Here is a 20,874-nt window from a genome sequence, read left to right on the forward strand (position 1 = left end):
GTTCAACTATCATTCATTCTATTTCTAACACTAAACTATCAACCCTTCGCCGTTCACCTGTGCAATACCTCCCGCCTCCCGTATTTAATTCTTCCCCCCCTCCCTCACAATTTCACATTGTTTGTTGTGCGTGGCATGCTCACCAAGTTCTCCTGATGCGGGGCCGCTCAACTGCGTGCACCCCTCCGAGCGGCTCGTCACCTCCCCTCGTCTGGACCACGTCTGGACACTCGCCAACCGTGGGCGGGATACTTCTCAACCGGCTCCCGAGGGCCAATATTCGGATTGCGCTGTCCGGTCTTCTCGCAGTTCCGTGACGGTCCTGTAGTCCTCAGAAGGGGGCGACGGCAGAGGGGGCCGCGCCACCGGGCCTTCTCGCAACTGGAGTTCCTGGAAAAAGTAAAAGTAAAAATGCCGATCTTAAACAGATCTCAGCAGTGCCTCCAGCTTGTCGGGGGAAATTCTGCCGGGGTCGGCCGGGCCGTTGGCAGACCTCCGGGCAGGGAGGCCCCAACTCCTCCCGTATATCCCAAAGGAGATAGAGTATGAGACACACACAAGAAGCAATGTGACTCTGCTGTTTATTAAACACAAACGGCAGGGATGGGTCAAGGATCATACGCGTCTGACCTGACACACACACAATCGTGGGGCTCGCAGGCCCTTTTTACTGTAGTATGACGCGCTACCTGCGTCACTCTAGAAAATTAACAAAAAACCTATCGCCACTCTTAATTGGTTGCTCGAGTGGTAGGGTTAGTATAGCATACGTATAGAGAATAATATGAGTGGCCGAGGGTTAGTCAGGTGATATATCTGGGTTGTCCCTACAATTAGATACATGAGAATTGTTACATGAAGACTCCTAATGATTGGTTGATGTTAATGGCGTCAGTGATAAGAGCCCCATGTTCTGATTGGTGCGCCCGTGAGCTTCCCAGCCTGGGACCATCGCTGTTCCCAGCTCTCGGTGTACCTGCAATTTGCAACAATGTTTCACTATTGGTACATGCAGACAATGTGAAGACTTATTTGTGAGCTAGACGGCCGACTACTCCCACCGTTGCAGATGTCCATTGATCCTTTCAAGTGTATCTGCCTGTGTCTTGTAACGAGGGATCCAGACGCCTCCTTCCTCCTGGGCTTGGCATCTCGTCAGGTTCGGCTTGGTCACGTGGGATGGGACCGTGTTTGAGGCAGAATTCTGCACAATTAATATTGTTTTTCCACTGTGTGCCTGGTTTAATTGCAGGTGCGACTTTAATGTTGGTGCACGGCGTGCGAAGTTGCAACATCGTGCCCTTGATGGTCTGCTTTTGGAATGTGGGTTTGCAACATTACGACCTTGGCTGTCTGCTTTCCCCAGGCTCATTCTGCAGGATCAGCAACCTGACTCTTGTTCTGTTAACGTCCACGGGAGCTCTTGCTTGCGGCCTACTCAGGCCTAGTATATAGGTGGAACCGTCTGGTGCAGAGGCGCTTTAGGTTATAGTCTCATATTGTCTTATGACCAGTATCGTGTCTTCGTTATAATTCTCATTATGGCAGCTAGGTTTAGAAGAAGCGTAAGCAAGCTCTTTAGATGAGTTCATGGTGCGTCTTGCGTTTCTGCATTTTGAGAGCCTAGGTGGAAAATAATAAAGATGCACGTCCGTGAGTATGTCTGTCGCCTACGTCATAGCACTGAGTATATTCTTCATGTAGATTGGTGCAGGAGTGTCCAGTGTGTATGTTGGCACAGGTGTGCTATCCGTTGGCTAGGTCGTCATGGCATCTCTAACGACGTATAGATTTTAGTCTAGTTGATCCATGCCGCAGGCATCGGCATGGGCAGGGCGGGCTGCTGGGCAGGCAGATGGACACATTCTTATGTTCCTGTACCAGGGTATCTGGTCGTCTGGTAGATGGGCAAACTCTTCTTGTGGCGGGTGCTTGGGCCGTGAACCTTTAGGCCAGGCGCGAGAGGGGAAAGAGGGGAGTCTGTTTTTCCATTTTCCCACTTCAATATTATGGACATGCATCTTTTTATTTTTTATTTCCATTCTTGTGTGTTTCATTTCATTCCATTGCTTTTGTGTTTAATACATTTTTATTTCCTTCTTCAATGTGTGGTATTCTCTCTTTGGTTTCATACATGTCACGATGTGTGTTTTCTCAATCACATGCACCCATTGTGTGGGTGTGATGGAAATGTGTTGATGTGCATTCTTGCCATTTGGGATGTATCATGTGATGGGGATTTCATTTTGGGGTGGATGTAATACCTGGTTGTGTGTTTGGACTGCGGTGGTGTGGGGTGGGATTTGGATGGCCATAAGGCCCATGATTTTGGATCGTCATGACGTCTTGGGGGGACATGTGTCGGGGCCTGCTGGCAAGTGCCTGTCACTGCTGGTTGGGTTAGTGGGTGGGGGGACATGAGTCGGGGGCTGCTGGCAGGTGCCTGTCACTGCTGGGTGGGTGAGTGGGTGGGGGGACATGTGTCAGGGCCTGCTGGCAGGTGCCTGTCACTGGTGGGTGGATGTATGGGGGGACATGAGTCGGGGCCTGCTGGCAGGTGCCTGTCACTGCTGGGTGGGTGGGGGTGCAGGGGGACATGTGTCGGTGCTCACTTGTGCATGCTGACATGTGGGCTGGCTGGGGGCGCATGGGCATGGTAGATGGGCTGACTGCGGGGCATGGCCAGGGGTGCAGGGTAGTCCCCTGTGTTGTGGGCTGCCTGCAGGGCCTGGGGAGGGGGGAGAGGGCACACCTGGGAGGACACACACTGCCAATTCATGTTGGGGCACACCAGGAATACACGTACCCCTCCCGTGGCAGCGAAAATGCATGTAAAATTCCCAGCACACCCCTCTGAATACACGTACCCCGCTCGCACAAAGCCTATCATGTGTGATACTTCATGCGCACCCCCGAAATACACGTACCCCACTCGCACAAGGCCTATCGCGTGTGATACTTCACGTGCACCCCCGAAATACACGTACCTCGCTCGCCCAAGTCCTGTCGCGTATGATACTCCCCACGCACCCCTCAGAATACACGTACCCCGCTCGCCCAAGGTCTATCACATGTGTTATTCTCCCCGCGCACCCCTGAAATACACATACCCCGCTAGCACAAGGCCTATCGCGTGTGATACTTCACGCGCACCCCCAAAATACATGTACCCCGCTAGCACAAGGCCTGTCACGTGTGATACTTCAGGCGCACCCCCAAAATGCATGTACCCCGCTCGCACAAAGCCTGTTGCGTGTGATACTTTCCGTGCACCCCCCAGAATACATGTACCCGCTCACCCAAGGCCTATGACGTGTGATTCTCCCCGCGCACCCCCGAAATACACATACCCTGCTCGCACAAGGCCTATCGCATGTGATACTTCACGTGCACCCCCGAAATACACGTACCCCGCTCGGCCAAGTCCTATCGCGTGTGATACTCCCCGCGCACCCCCGAAATACACGTACCCCGAATGCACAAGGCCTATCGCGTGTGATACTTCTCGCACACCCCCAAAATACACGTACCCCACTCGCACAAGGCCTGTCATGTGTGATACTTCACGCGCACCCCCGAAATACATGTACCCCGCTTGTACAAGGCCTGTCGCGTGTGATACTTTCCATGCACCCCCCAGAATACATGTACCCCGCTCGCCCAAGGCCTATCACGTGTGATTCTCCCCGCACACCCCCGAAATACACGTACCCCGCTCGCACAAGGCCTATCGCATGTGATACTTCATGCGCACCCCCGAAATACACGTACCCCGCTCGCCCAAGTCCTATCGCGTGTGATACTCCCTGCGCACTCCCGAAATACACATACCCCGCTCGCACAAGGCTTATCGCATGTGATACTTCACGCGCACCCCCAAAATACACGTGCCCCACTCGCACAAGGCCTGTCGCGTGTGATGCTCTCCGTGAACCCATCAGAATACATGTACTCCACTCGCCCAAGTCCTATTGCGTGTGATTCTCCCCGCGCACCCCCGAAATACACATACCCCGCTCGCACAAGGCTTATCGCATGTGATACTTCACGTGCACCCCCACAATACACGTGCCCCACTCGCACAAGGCCTGTCGCGTGTGATGCTCTCCGTGAACTCATCAGAATACATGTACTCCACTCGCCCAAGTCCTATTGCGTGTGATTCTCCCCGCGCACCCCCGAAATACACGTACCCCGGTAGCACAAGGCCTATCGTGTGTGATACTTCACGCGCACCCCCAAAATACACGTACCCCGCTCGCATAAGGCCTATCGCATGTGATACTTCATGCGCACCCCCAAAATACACATACCCTGCTGGCACGAGGGCTATTGCGTGTGATACTCCCCACGCACCCCTCAGAATACACGTAACCGGCTCGACCAAAGCCTATCACGGGTGATACTTCATGCGCACCCCCAAAATACACGTACCCTGCTCACACAAGGCCTATCATGTGTTATTCTCCCCGCGCACCCCCGAAATACACGTACCCCGCTTGCACAAGGCCTATCGCGTGTGATACTTCACGTGCACCCCCGAAATACACATACCCCACTCTCACAAGGCCTGTCGCTTGTGATACTCCCCTCCCATCCCTCAGAATACACATACCCCGCTCGCCCAAGGCCTATCACATGTGATTCTCCCTGCGCACCCCCGAAATACACGTACCCCGCTTGCACAAGGCCTATCGCATGTGATACTCCCCGCGCACCCCTTAGAATACACATACCCTGCTCGCACAAGGCCTATCGCGTGTGATTCTCCCTGCGCACCCCTTGGAATACACGTACCCCGCTCGCCCAAGCCCTATCGCGTGTGAGACTTCCCGCGCAACCCGCAAATGCACTGTCCCAGCCATGTGAACTGGTGCAGGGTTAGCGCGGCCCTTTGTGCTGCATTGGGGATTTCAATGTCTTATCCTTGCGCAAGGGGCGTTCTTGGGGGTGTACCTGGTGCTGCAGGATGTTCTCTGCGCCAGCGCTCAAAATGGCTTAGATATTCCATGAATACGCTGTGCGCCAGAATGCTGTTTAGCACACACGGCTGGCGCACGCTGGCACACGCTAGCTCTCTGCGCTGCTCGCGTGCGCTGCCTCTGCACTGAAATCTATGAATTACCCTGTTAATGTGGTATACATCTGCACTGACCAATGGGCTGGCTCTTGCAGGGTTGAGATTCAGCTTAAGATATCTGGCCGGATCTCAGACCGGTCTTTAAGGAGACTGAAAAATCCCTACAGAGTAAAGTCAGTCCAGACCGTCTCATATTCCAACTGGAAAAACTCATCAAGAAGGAAGTCTCGCAGAAATTACACGCGAGTACATTAGTGGAATATTTCAAATCCAAGAGGATCCCTAGGGGATTGAGGGTCTACCTCCGACTAACATTGTGTAATGAAAATAAAGCCTTCATTGAAAAGTGGGACCGTATCCTGAACAAATGTTCCTTGGACCTTATCCTGTTAACAATAGAGAAACTATCAAAATCTTTAACATCAATAGATACAGAAATAGTTAGTTTAAATACTCAATTTAGTGAATTCAAATCATCTGAAGAACTATCATAAGTGTTAATAGACATTCATGGAAAATTAGCTGCGTACAAGTCAGACATAGAACAAAGAAAACTAAGAAAGTTCAAAAGGGATACTTTCGACTATATGAATGACATTGTATACAACTGGCAAGAGTATTATCACCACCGGAACCTTAATAGAACAAAACCGAGGAATCCAGACTCATCAAACTCTGATAACGAGAGCAGCTCAAGTAGCATAGGTGAACCAACACAATCAGGCACTAATATTTCCGCTGTCGATACAGGAAGAATTCCTAGACTACCATCGGACAGAGGACTACACCCCCCGGAACCAACAGTAACAACACCAACTACAGGTTCACCTAGACCAGACGACACTGGGGCTTTTTTAGGCCTACGCGACAAATCAAGAGAAAAACGAGGAGAGGGCAAGGTAAAACAAAAAAAGCAAAACAAATGAGTGAAAACCTGGTAGTTAATATCTCTAAGAAAAAAACTCTCACCAGTGGCCAACTTGAGATGCTAAACCGCAGACTATCATGTATCCCTACAAACAATACCACCCTATTTGAGGAGAAAAGTTGCCTTCATAGGCTATTAAGAAAACTTAGACTCAAAATATTCTTTGAGTCAGATGAGAATCTGGAAATTCGTCACTAGGGCGGAGTCGAGCGTAGAGTCAGTCTACGGCAGTCGACTGTGTTTTTTCTGCCTGAGAGAAGCTGCAGCGACGCGATTCTGCTGCCTTTTGGTGTACCCCCCTCACTGTGCCTTTAAGAAACTTGCTGGTGATGGTGCCGGTGGGCGTACTCTACTTAAACTCGACCCAAGCGCGGAGCGCGCGCGGAGCGCGCGCGGAGTCGAGCGTAGAGTCAGTCTACGGCAGTCGACTGTGTTTTTTCTGCCTGAGAGGAGCTGCAGTGACGTGATTCTGCTGCCTTTTGGAGTCCCCCCTCATTGTGCCTTTAAGAAACTTGCTGGTGCCGGTGGGCGTACTCTACTTAAACTCGACCCAAGTGCGGAGCGCGCGCGGAGTCGAGCGTAGAGTCAGTCTACGGTAGTCGACTGTGTTTTTTCTGCCTGAGAGGAGCTGCAGCGACGTGATTCTGCTGCCTTTTGGAGTCCCCCCTCACTGTGCCTTTAAGAAACTTGCTGGTGCCGGTGGGCTTACTCTACTTAAACTCGACCTAAGCACGGAGCGCGCACGGAGTCGAGCGTAGAGTCAGACTACGGCAGTCCACGGCTGGTCGAGGCTGTGAGGCTCCTAGCGAACAGTGCGACCGCACTGACGGCACAATCAGGCACGAGTGGCCAGGCGGTCCCAGGCACTGGCCCCCTCACCCGACGAAAGACAATCCAACAACGTCAGATGCAGAACCCTTGGACCACTCTGAAAGCCGACTCGTCGCTCGAGTCCCTGAAGGTTAGCTCAGTGCCACGGAAACGTGTGACTGAGAATTGTTTGGATCAACGTACAGTACAAATGAAATCCTGCCACCGCGACAGTCTCTCACCTGTACCAAAGAACAAGTCTTCTGAATGTTTATCAACTGACTCACTTCCTGCTAATACAGAAACCTCTATATTTGATAATGGGGCTGAAATTGCAGGCTCACTGAGTTCGACCATCCCTCTTGACAATCCCGATATCACAATCTGCCTGCTATCATCTGGCCACGCTGACCTAAATGCAGCTGTAACTGTTGTCGACGAGTATCTCATTGAAATGAGACCGTCGAGGCCGTCAACCGACTCTGTAGCTACATGTGTGACTGAGTCTGACCCAGTAAGCGAGGTCGAAATCTCAACTGCAATCACAGACGTAAACAAAGAGGAGGCTTACCTTCAACAAAGACCCTTACTATCCTTGCTCGACCTGCCTCCCCTTCAACGAAATGTTGCGTCACCAGCCGCGGTAAAGCAAATTCACTCTGACAAAGGAGACGAGTTTTTTACGGCATTCAACTTGACTGACGCCGAGTTAATGGAAGCCTCGCAAGATGAGGAAGACACCACATCATTAAACGATTCTGACGTACCATCTTCGAAACCCTCCCAAGAACCAGTCATCTTCTTCAATGATCAAGATGACACCATTCTGGCCAGCAGCACGACAGTAACCAATCTAAACAACAAGAATCAAATAGATTCCAATAACACAGAACAAAGAGTCACCTCCTGTCGAGAAGTTGAAGTAAACTCTTTTAAAAAACCACTGCCTTGTGCCATCTCTACTCACCCACGGCCTCAAGTGTTTGAGACTGACGACGCAATGTCACGAACGAGCAGTTCTCTGTCCGTTCACCAGAATCAACGAGTCCTGACAATTTCCTCCAGCCGGGCCCACAAGTCAAGTAACGTTTTGCTAAAACCTCCTTGTGGTGCGCTGATGGACCTCTCGTCGGGGCTTGTCTCACATTGTGGACACCCAGTACATAGCTTTAGTAGCTCTGATGACAGAGAAATCCAAGCCTCTAGTCGTCCGTCACACAATTCTTGTATCCAGCATCACAAGATGTCGCCAGTGCATTTATCGAGAAACAGGGGAACGCTCTTAAACCAACCAAATGCCCTAAAAGGTGCCGTTATGAATGTAAATGGAGACTCATCTTTAACATCTGATCACCAGTCTGACTCAGTAAATAGCAACCATTCAAACACGGCCGTCAAGACTAGTGCCGAGTCAAAGCCTAGCCTCTCGTCGGCAGCAGCCATGCAGATCTACAATAATGTTTTGGCCGCCTCGTCAGCTGCACTTTTGCCTTTTGTGAAGATGTACGAATCTCTTCACGAGGCCCACAAGGACCAGTCTTCGCTCATCATTTCTCTAAAAGAAAAGATGGACAGTTTCAACTCAGTCACAAACTTTCTACAAAGTCAGCTGACTCAGGAAGCTGAACGAACCTTGCGCTGGCAAGAGCACCTAAGCGACCTTGTCGCACGCCATCATTGCCAAAACGATTCTCTTGCAGACGGTCTACTCGAGGCAGTGAAGTGGATGCGGCACTCTACTGCTGAGACGATCTCTAGAGTTGAAACCCAAACAATTGGATTATCATCTGTGAGAAAACCCGACGCAAGTTTAATTCCATCATCAGAGTCCATGAGTCAGGGCTCCAACAAACCAAAAGAGCGGCCATTACTCAGACCTACATCCAACTCACTACCTAAGGTCACCTCCTTAATAAAGCCTCAACTGAATCAAGCTTCTGTATCAAGTAAGAATAAGTCCAATGCAACTTGCAATGCTTCAGCTCCTGCTCAACTCATGTGTCAATTACCGACTGATCCATCAGTGACACATATAGACACGATGCCCATAGTGTCCTTTGGTATTTTCCCAGGACCGTCAAAACAACAAGAAGGACAACCAATAACCACTGATAGTTTTTTAAAGGGACCACCGACTCAAACAAGACCAAGAAAATTGAGGCAGGTAACCAGGAAGGGTGTACCGTCTTTAAACACACGAAACCTGATTCGAAATCTACCAACAGATGCAAACCCAGGCCTTTTCAATCGAGCTGATACAACCAACCAGACTGTTGCCAACACCATAAAAGATCGAGTCAAATCAACACACGCTCTTGGGCCATCAGAAGTCCATTCTAGTAAGCGTCAAAGAATGGACTCCGATCCAGAAAGCTTTGTAGGGAATATTTCTAAATCCATGATCGATATTTGCAATCTATCTACATACTCTGACGACATGTCGGACGATCAACCTACCGCTAATCCTGGCGTGGCATGGGAAGTTCCACAAGTGAGGCGTCTTTCGAACAGAGTTCTAGCACCAAGCAGAAACGCGAAATCTGATAATAAGTCAAAGATGTCTGAGCAAAATAAGGGACAAAAATCATCTAGTTTGAATCCAAAACAGACCACCTCTCAAGGAAATAAGTCTACACGCTATATCTCAAAGGCTTCTACATCATTGAGTTCCCGAACCATACCTTCAACCTGCAAATTAAGATTGCAAAATCTTCATCATGACGAGGACGACTTGAACTTGAATCGTCGAAATGTGATGAAACTATTCACCTGCATCCCATCACTTCGAACAATTACATCCGAAGACATAAAAATTGTGGAGTATGCAACTGAACGTTGTTGTGATCAAGTTCTTTTGCATATCTCATCTGCCAATGTCCGCAATACCATCTTGAACGCTGCGGACAAACTCCTGAGCTATGGATTCGATATTTCACTCGAACCAATAAGCCCTAGTCTTGCTAATCCAAAGTCAAGTCCAGGGCATGCCACTTTCAACCATAAGGACCAAAGACGTCTGGACCCGCGGCGGATTGTCCACACTACCGACTGCCAAAGATCACACATTGATCAGACTCTTAAAAACAACACGAGAAATGGCAAAACCGACTGGCATTAGCCATCAATTTCTGGAAACGAATGTCCACGTGAATTTATCTCTTGGAACACCAGAGGGTTCTCCCATTTATTTAATCAATTCGATGTGGATTTGGGAAAAGTTTTTGTCATGTGTCTGCAAGAGACATGGTTAAGCGTGCCTCCAACCAGAGATGGATTTATGATCTTACTAAATCCTGCAATCAAAAACACTAAAGGGCGTCCTTCTTCTGGCCTACTAATGATGATCAGGATTAACACATGGTGGCAGCTCAAAGAAGTATTTATCCCCAATCCGTTCGTACAAAGCGCCTTATTACAATCGAATCATCAAAACATAGGTGCGAGGAAGCATTTGCTCATTTTAAATGGGTATTGGAACCCGGGGAAAATCACTACAAAATCCTTCATCGATTCCACAATTCATATACTTGATGACATCATATTGAAGTATAAGAATCTCTCAATAATCTGTGCAGGAGATTTGAACTGCATTTGGTTCAAATATGACGAAGGAACTCAGAGTTATAAGCCAGCTCCTGTCAAAGAAATTGCGTGCCGGGTAAGTCAAAGGAGTCAAGTGCTCCATATGAGGAATTGCCAAATGGTTAACGGGCATGTGACAGGAGACCGTCCTCCAAAGCAAACGTGGTCAAATAATAAGGTTCATTCAATCATTGACTACTTCTGGGTATCGCAAAATCTGTTTGAAAAAGAATTGTCATTAACAAGCTTACCCATGACAAACAGTGATCACAATCTTATGCGGCTCACTTGTCCGGTGGAATGGCCAACAGAAAATCAATGCTACGACATTCCTGTTTCAGTGAATGCAGGTGGCAACCGTCTAAGGATCGATAAAGCAAAAATCCAAAAGATCAGCCAGAACTTCAGCAATGACGAAGAAACAGCGGTTGATTATCTCCCTTTGCTTTTCTATTTTGTAACCGTACGAGTGGCAAATTCCACCATGGTTCATAAACATAAACACATATCATCGACAATTCTGATGCAAGCCAAAAAAGCGATGCGACGAGATGTGAGGAAGCTGAAGAAGTCGCTCAAGATTACCAACGACACGAGCTCCACAATCTCTGCAATCCACAAACGGCGCAAATTGTATCGTAATTGGCTAAAATCTCAGAAAATTATAATAGAGCAGGACAAAGCTGAGCTATTAATGAAACAATTAGAGCAGAAAAACTCACGGGAAACATGGGCAATCCTTAACTCTGGCAACTCCAAACACCAGTCCATGGTGTCAAATAAGATTGACTCAGCGCAATGGATGCGCCATTACGCAAACATTTTTAGCAATCCACAACATGAAGTCGCAAGTGGCTCTGATCAAAATCTGTCTTCATGGTACTTGCGTACTTCAGCCGATGACATAAAACTTGCAATTCGGTCATTGAAGAACACTAATGCCGCTGGTCCGGACTTAATAACGAACGTAATGTTAAAAAACAATGAGGCGGAATGGGCTATCTTCATAGAATCCCTATTTACAAGAATATCGTTAACGAAGAAAATACCTGTTTCTTGCCGGGATGCAATAATAGTTCCCATCCATAAGAAGGGCAATCGGGCTGATCCATCCAACTATCGCCCGATTGCCCTGTTGGATACCATCGGAAAATGTTTTGCCTCTTTTCTACGTCAACAGCTTTCTCAATGGTCAGTCGTGGAACAAATCCCAGACATTCGACAAACAGGATTCACAAAAGGAGTCGGGGTCGAAGTGAATTTGCTGCTAATGACCATCTTAAAACTTGAAAGTATAAGGGCTAAAACACGATTGTACGTCACCTTTATTGACCTACGTGGCACCTTTGATAGTATCAATCGATCCAAGCTATGGCAAAAACTGAAACATTGGAACTGTCCAAGTAACCTGATTGACCCAATAAGAGCGCTTCATTCAGATACAGTTATTAGCATATGTTTAAACAATCAAGGTGCCCTATCTGACCAAATATCTACGAACATGGGCGTGAAACAAGGCTGCCCACTAGCTGCCGAGTTGTTCAAACTCTTCATTGCCGATATTCCAGCCTATCATCCAAACGTGAGATGTTTTCCACCAATCCTAAATAACACCGAAATTGGATGCCTCATTTATGCTGATGATGTGGTCCTTGTAGACAAGACCCAGATAGGCCTACAACGGCAAATGACAAATTTACATGAATATCTCATTAAAAATGACTTGGAGATAAACACTGACAAGACCAAGATCGTCGTCATTGGCAGAACAAACCTCAAAAGACAAAGGGCCTTCACTTGTTACATCGATAAGAACCCGCTTGATGTAGTAGATTCAATAAGATACTTAGGAATCTCTTTCAACAACTCACTCTGTGAACATCACTGGAAAACCGACCTAATAGCTCGAATGACTCAATTCAGCATACAAGCACAGCTCTTGAATAAATCTTATGGGAAATTCACTCTTACTCCCATATTGATATTCTACTCTCAAAAAGTAGTACCGGCGATTACTTTCGGTTCAGAAGCAGGCTGGAGCATAGACGTGGCTTTCTGGCAGAAACTCGAGGGTATTTTTTGGCGGCGGGTCCTGAAGCTGCCAACATGCATTTCAATGATTCAGTTAAGACATGAGCTTTCTTTAAACTCGTTACATACTAGTGTCTTGTGGAAATCTTTAATGGCATTCCGGAAAATGATTGTAACGCCCATGCCTCCTGCCTTTCAGATCTTCTCAAAAAGTGTTGGGCCTGGTCACTCTAATCTACTTGAAGAGTGGAAACAACGCTTGGTACAGATCTTAACTGGTGCTGATCTAAATACCGACGAGCTGAAAATGAGACCACAATCTGCGAAAAAAAAGTTGGAGACTGCGAAGTGGATCCAGAATAATGAGCAACGGAGTAAGATGGCCTCAACATTAGATGCTGGAATAGGTGAACACAAGCTGGGTGTTCCATGTAATTATCTGACGAACTGTCCGTCTAGATACCATCATGAGCAGTTCCTGCGAATACGTCTGAATGCCATAAATGCAAGAGCCATGTTGCGGCTTCGTCATTCCAAAGAAGTAACTGATGATATATGCCGATTTTGCTTGAAGGAGCCTGAATCCCTAGAACATCTAATAACTAAATGCACGATGGTCACGGCAAAGCGAATCTTACATCTTGGCAACTTTAGTCCTACGAGCCCCGACTCTCGAGATTGGTGGCCATATGCAATGGCTGGTAATTCCGTGAAACTATGCTGTGCGATAATTGATTTCATCGCCTCTCTTGAACTGGAGGCTATGGGTCAATTAACACAGATGTGCCACCCTAATTATGAAGCTAGAGAGTATTTGAACGGAGGCTTTGGCCGCTCTTGTGTTCTTCATGCATTCATCTTTCTTTTATTTTCCTTGGTCTAGTGTTAGTGCTTTTGGAGGAATATGTGAGAAAAAAACGTTTGTAATAAAAGTCTGTCACAGTGTTATGCTGAGACATAGTAGACTGATGTTTCAATTAAAACATTTTTAAAAAATACGTCCAAAGAGTAATTTCGATCCACATGTACAGAATTCAATCTTGAATCTCTTTGAGAATAATGTCATTTAAGATTTGAAATGGATCAACTATCAAATTTCAACACCCATCCATGTAAAGAAATGTCAATTAGATCACGTGAAAGAATTGGCAAAAGATGAGGCTCTGACCATAAAACCTGCTGATAAAGGAGGTGCAATTGTTGTCATAGACACGGATGACTACACAAGAAAATGTCTGCTGTTACTTAATGAAACCAGTACATATAGAAAACTGAATGGGGATCCAATCATGAGAATAAAATCGCTCATTGAAGACATAGTGGAGGAAGCGTTGGACAATGAATGGATAAGCAATAAAACAAGTGAATTATTAATCAATCATCATCCTATCATGCCAGTGTTCTACGGACTGCCAAAGATCCACAAAAACCACAGGGATCCTCCACTAAGGCCAATAGTAGCTGGTACTGACAGTATTTTCTATCCATTGTCCATATACATTGACCGGTTACTTCAACCACTCCTCCAGGACATCCCAATATACCTTAAGGACACTACAGACGTTTTAAACTGCATTCAAGATATTAGAGCATTGAGTTCAGACTGCATACTGTTCAGCATGGATGTGTGCAGTCTGTACACGTCCGTCCCACATGAGAAAGGTATTCAAGCAGTTGAATGGCTGTTGTTGAATTCACAAGCAACAAGAGGTGACCCGCAATTGATTGTGAAGCTTCTAAGCTTCATACTGAATAATAACTATTTCAGATTCCAAGGAAATTTCTATCTCCAAGTCACGGGAACTTCTATGGGGTCAGCGATGGCCCTGGTGTACGCGAATACCTTTATGTACAGATTCGAACATACACATGCATTGGAAAACATGGACTGGTCAAACAAAATATTAATTTGGAAAAGATATATCGATGATATCTTTGGAATTTGGTGCGGCACCAAGGAGGAACTGACTGCCTTTTTCAACTTTTTAAACTCAGTACATCAAAGCATTAAGTTTACAATGGAAGTAGGAACACCATCTTTACACTTCCTAGATGTCTGCTTGGAGATTAAAGACAACCAAATCGCGACCAATGTCTACCACAAGCCAACCAACGTTAACAATTTACTACATTTTTCTAGTTTTCATCCTAAGTCAAAGCTGGGGAGTCTACCCTATAGCCAAATTCTGAGATTGAAAAGGATTGTTTCTGATCCAGTAGGACTTGATGTCGAATGCACTAAATTGTTGGACAGGTTTTCAAAGAAGGGCTACCCACACTCCGTTCTAGAGGAAGCAATGGAGAGATCATCAAGTGTGAGCAAGGAACAACTACTCACACCTAAGATTAAAAACAAAGAAACACCATTACTCTACATCTCAAAGTACTCCTGTCAGAGTTTCCAAGTGGGGAGATCAATAAAAAAACACTGGGGAATTCTCCATAATGACCCACTACTTAAAAGACTGTTCCCGAAGTCCCCAATGATGGCCTTTAAAAGAGGCCAAATCTTGAGAGATAAACTGGTGAGAGCCGAGAAACCCCCTAAGGAGAAACAGATGTTCTTGCACACAAGAAAGAAGGGCACATTCCCATGCTTGGGATGTTCCCATTGCAATAATGTAATTAAGAGTGAAAGGGTAAAACATCCCCAACCGCAGGAAGTATAGATTACGAGATTATGCTACCTGCATGTCAACAGGGGCTATTTATGCAATCAAATGCCCATGTGGCAAATTATATGTGGGTCAAACTACAAGAGCAGTGAAAGAAAGAATAACCAAACACAAATCCAACATCAGATGCAAGAACATAAAGTCCCCACTGGCAAGACACTTCACTGAACATCAACAAATAATAGCCCAGTTCAAATTCCAGATTTTGGAGATAGTCAAGAAACCATACAGAGGGGGAGACTATCAATCTATTCTCTCCCGCAGGGAAAAGTTTTGGATACACCTGCTAGACACATTAAACCCACAAGGTCTCAATGAGGAGTTCTCCCTGAGGTGCTTCATCTGATCCTTTAACAGTTGGCATACCTTTATTCTCTAATGTTACCAATTTGGATATACATTTTTTTAATTCATTTTTTACCGCCTTACAAAAGTAGATGTTAGGGGCATACCTAGAAACAATACCCCATAGTCAACTTCCTGCTCCTCTTTGGGGAAAAGTAAACTGTTAGAAATATAGTTATTTCCCTATAGGAGACAAAATGGATGTAACATACTGTTTCTCAAAGTGGAACAATTGTTAATTCATAAGCAGTCCGGGATATGTTAACCAGCCCACTGTTTATAATGTTGTGCCTATGAACAATTTACATGTTCAATCGATGTATTTTCCATGAACATATAATATTGATGTAACTCTGTTAGGAGGATCTCTACTGTAGCCAAGGTACGTTACGCATACACGTGTAACAAGGTAATTTCATACCATTTCCCCTAGTTCCGTTACTAACCATAACCTATTCTAAATAACATACATGGTTAAACATCCTTTTTTTCATTTTCTCCACGTTATTTCAAAATAACACTTGTTGATACTATAGATACCTGCAGGGAGTTGCTAGTTCAATAATTAGCATTGTGAATATTCCAAGATGGCGCTCACATTCACACCATTGAGTTAGCCCTTTACACGGAGGGATCTGCAACAGTCCGTTTTCTATGTTGTTTACCACGTATTCAGACAGATATGTCTTGCCAAGAACTGAGAGGGTTACCAGGGAGACGAGTAAACCCACTGCTAAGCAGACGAGGTCCGCATTCATCTGTTCGTAACCCGCGCGGCATCAGGGATTTACACAGTGAAGAAGCAGCTGCTTTCTGCACGCGAATGTGGATCGACCGATTCACACTGCAGAGGTAAGCAGGAGTACAGTAATATTCTTTAGTTCAATGCGAGCACAGTCCAAGGAGTACCCTTTAGCCATATAGCTCACTCCGCGATTTTTTTTCACATTCATCTCTTTCACAGAATATCACAGTTATTCCGTGTTAACATTGCCTAGTACGCCAGGACATTCGAGCAGTACAAGGTTTAATCTTTTTACTCCCTCCAAATCGTTCGCCTGAGAGGTAAGCCATTTTACTTGCCATGGCCTATTCATCCCAACCGAAAGTATTTTTTTACTTTGCACTTCTTTTACCCTGTCATTTGTATATGCTCATTGACGCCAAATGCACAATCATACGATTAACTTCTAATTCAATACGCGTCTTTGAGAGTTGCTAATATGTAATATACCCCAGGATCATGACCATGCTGGTCACTGCTACATTTCCTACTTTGCATTTTAGGCGCTCCACATTCAAGATAGGAGCATTTACCCGCACCGGTGTGTGAAGAATTGGAACACAACTTTTTCACCTTTTTTCAGGGGAAGACACACACTTCACCCACTCCACATTTAAGGTATGCCTATTTGAAATAGTATGATGGAGTGTTTCATTATTCAAAAACAATTTGAAACTGTTTGCTCAGAATGAAAGATTGATACAACATGTTTTGCCTAATTGTCAATGTTATGTAGAACTTCAACACACCTTGGTAGAGACATCATGTTCATGTGAAGTCCACAGGATTGAAGTTTATAGGACTGAAACAGTTTTTATTTATTTATGTTTTTCAGTTTAACCTACTTGGCTCAAGAAGAAGGGATGTTGATCCCGAAACGCGTCAGCCACCATTTAATTGTATACATGGACTATCATTGTTTTTCATTTTGTTGACAGCTATCTTTGCTTTCTCAGTTCAAAATCTAATGGTGAACTAATTGTGACTACAAATTAAAACCTCTTTGGTTTTTCTTACTAAACAAATGAATGATTATTCTTATTATCTGTATAATCTATATATTATTGAATAACAATAACCAACATAGGTGACTTTGATGAACCATCAGTTGATGGATTTAGAATAGAGTGCAGGGGACGGGAGCGCTCCTACCTTTGGATCCTCACTTCTTTTACTACATATATGTTATAGTGATTCTGTGCCAGGATCACTTTTCCTCGCCCGCACCTGAAAAGAATATCTAAATTACCATACTTTAAGTAGGTTGACTCTACATTTAAATTACTTGGTAGTGCGCCTACAAATCTCTTTCTTTTTACGGATCTCAGACAAGGTGTTCCTCAGCCCTGAAAGGGCCTTACTGAGTCCCCAGATTCCCTGGGGTGCTCAGTGATCTAATCTCGTCTGTGCTCCTTTACCCAGCAGTCATTCGCGCATTTGCCAGTCCTATATGATCAACCTGTTTTCTTTCTTCTGGCCTGACACCACAGGAATCAATGGGCCATGACTATCACTGTGGCAGGGACGTCAATGTTAAAAGCAGGCCTTCTACATGCTGGGGACACTATTGTTTTCCAAATGTGCATGTTACACTTTCATAGAAAAAAAAGAAATGTCATTTCCAAACCCAAACATGCTGCTTAAACTTGCATTCACAAGTTTTCTTTGAAATGTGTTTCTTTTTTTATCAGACTATCACACAAATACCCTGTCGTGACGTACGAGATGGACGATTCACAAGATGATCCTCGTCTCCTCTATCACTATCCCTGTTTCCCGCAGCTCAGGCCAGGCTCTCGCAACTTTAAACTGCCCTGAGAGAAACATGTATAGAAGACAGAGTAGGGCAGGCCCGGTAGGAAACGAGAGGGCTAGACTAGTGAGGGCAAGCAATGCCAGGCATCAACAGATGCATAGCTCTCTGACTCACCCGCCAAGCCTCCTGCATGCCCATTCATTTCAATGGGCCTCTCACCCGCCAAAAATAAAATCGGGTGTTTTCACCCGCCTTTGTGACACAAATGGTTGAGAGCTATGCAGACGCGCAACAGGAGAATGCAGGCTCTAGGAAAAGACTACAGACATATGGAGAGACTGCAGGGCAGGAATTCGTCCAAGTCTTCTCTTCAAGACAGCTGACGACTCCGAGTCCTGAGTTGTATCCAATATGTCCCTAGTCATTTTGAGTGTGACCCATCCCCTGAAAAATGAACTTGCCTCATTGTTGATCTTGCTGTGATTGGGATGGCTAAGTTTCTCCTGCTCCGCCCTTCCTTCCTCATAACGTAAGCAGCAGTGACCACATGACCAGGCCCTTTCTCAGGGCTCAGGCTACGTCTCTGACTTTGAACTGCCCAATCCCTCATGCCAGGAAATTGTACTTTTTGAGGTCTGTTTCTGTGCTGTCAGACTTAGTCAGCCAGAAAGTAACACTGCACTGTTTGGCATGAAATACATAATGGGGGTTTGTCATACTCTGGGGGCCCCACCAGAATACACTGATTATGCTATCGACAGCAAAAGAAAGTAAGCTTATGTGGAATTGGGACGCACCCCTGTGTACCATGCCTGCTCCCTGTTTAGATTATATGGGCCTTCATGTTCTATATTATACTTTGCCCCCTGCAGCGCTTACTGTTTTACTGTCCCCAGCCAAACACAGAGACTCTGACAGTAACGCTGCACACGGCTGCCTCTGAACTCTGGGCACAGAGCCCCACACCCAACGAGCCGCCAAAAGCGAGGAGGAGTAATGCAAATGACTGTGAGTCTGGGAAATGCACGGCCAGGCACCTGGCTTGCTTCTCACATAGCTTCTGATTAGAGCAAATATTGTTAAGGACGTAGTCTTTAGGTAGTATGGCGGAGGGTGATGGAAAAACAAACTTTAGTAGTTAGGTGACTTCATGCCGCGATGTTGCTAGTTGCTATGCCTTCGCGTGCCTGTCTCGTACAGAATTACCCTTCCCTCTCGTTTACTGCACCAACGGTTTGGGCATTTTGGTGGTGTGCATTCACAAACAAAATGTGTGAAACCCAAACATATCCAATGAACAGACATTGTCTAATTACTGCCTTTCATTTTGTATGACGTCAGTTACACGTAAGAAATGTTAAGTAAAACAAATTAGGAAGCCATATGTTCCATTGAGAGAAATAAAAATCGTCCAGAAAGTTGCACTACAGCGATGCTGAGGGTCATTAATTAAAAACAACATAACATTTTAAAACACAGAACCACATCTGTTTGGCTGCTCAATGGAAACTGTATAACACATAAGAGAAAACAATACAAGTAGCAAGCCAGGTGACCACGACAACATAAAACAAACGCATTCTTAAAATGTCTGAACATGCAGGGCTACTGAAGCGAATGTCTGAGCAATGGACACATGAAAAGACTGCCTAATTGCCACTCTATGTTCAACGAGATAAACCATAAGGGGGGTCAGGCGAGAGCACGCTGCAATCTTATTCAGTACAGAGAAACATCCTGTGAGGTCAGACATAGGAGCGTGTGTGAACCCCATTGAGAACATGAGGTGGTAGTCGTAATTACCTGGTCATTGGCAAAACAGGGACAAGAAATCTGTTTGGATTACGTTTTTTTTTTTTTAACATGAACTAACTAATCCTGAACGTGGAGAATGGGGACATGATAAAGAACCTTGACGGTATTTGCTGGGTGTTGAAATTAACTACAGTAGTTGGCCTTCTGGATTATTTTTCTTCGAGTAGATACGAAGCCTTTACGATAAGGTAGATACGATAGCCTGTACCTATCCATATAGACTATTACAAGAGGTTCAAGACGTGAATGAACGCCTCCGAAAATAGGAGCTTCCTGTTTAACCCCCGTTATCTGCACTCCTGTGGCGACCACAGGTGTCATGTCCTTGATATGTTTTGTATTTGTAATTATTAGAAATAGGGGAATATTTTTGTAATTCAAACCCTTTACAGAAATAGCCATAGAGAATCTATCAAGTCCCGTAAAGGGCACTTTACACTGGAAGGTGTTTCAGAGTAATGATGGCCAGGATAACAGGTTAGGGAGGAGAAACGCTGATACATAAATTGGGGACAGTGCAGACTGAGAGACAGGTTATAGAGCAACTATTTACAGAGAGTAACCGCTATTTACAGAAATGTGCAATAGGAGACACGCTGTGAGTGTGCGGCAAGGGAGGAGTGGATATGCTGCACACTTGCATGGGACCCACGTCTATGCTACGGAGTCTGATTTAAAAACCTGGAAGGTGTGTTTCATTGGAAGGGCATCAGAAGGGAGAACATAGTTGAAGAGTCGTAGCTGGAGATAGATTTGTATAAACAAGAGAGACCATTCTATGGACAGATTTACAGATGAGGAGAAAGAGTTTGAAATGACCTTGAGTAACTATGCAGCCAACTTGAATGGCAGGTGGCGGAGGTCATTGGAGAGAGATGTGGTCGTGACTAGAAAATGTCAATACTTAAGTCAGAGTAGAAAAGGATCACAGGAGTAGGCCCAGGACCAGGCTAGCACAGTAGTCAGTACAACTAAGAACAAGTGTAGAAGTTAGTGTTTGGGTGTAGTGATGGGTAAATGTGGGCTGAATCCCCATTCTAGCCAATGGGGCAGTGGGGGTGATGAACT

The sequence above is a fragment of the Ambystoma mexicanum genome, chromosome 6p (assembly GCF_040938575.1).
Source record: "Ambystoma mexicanum isolate Mex_15411 chromosome 6p, UKY_AmexF1_1, whole genome shotgun sequence".
NCBI classification, from domain to species: domain Eukaryota; kingdom Metazoa; phylum Chordata; class Amphibia; order Caudata; family Ambystomatidae; genus Ambystoma; species Ambystoma mexicanum.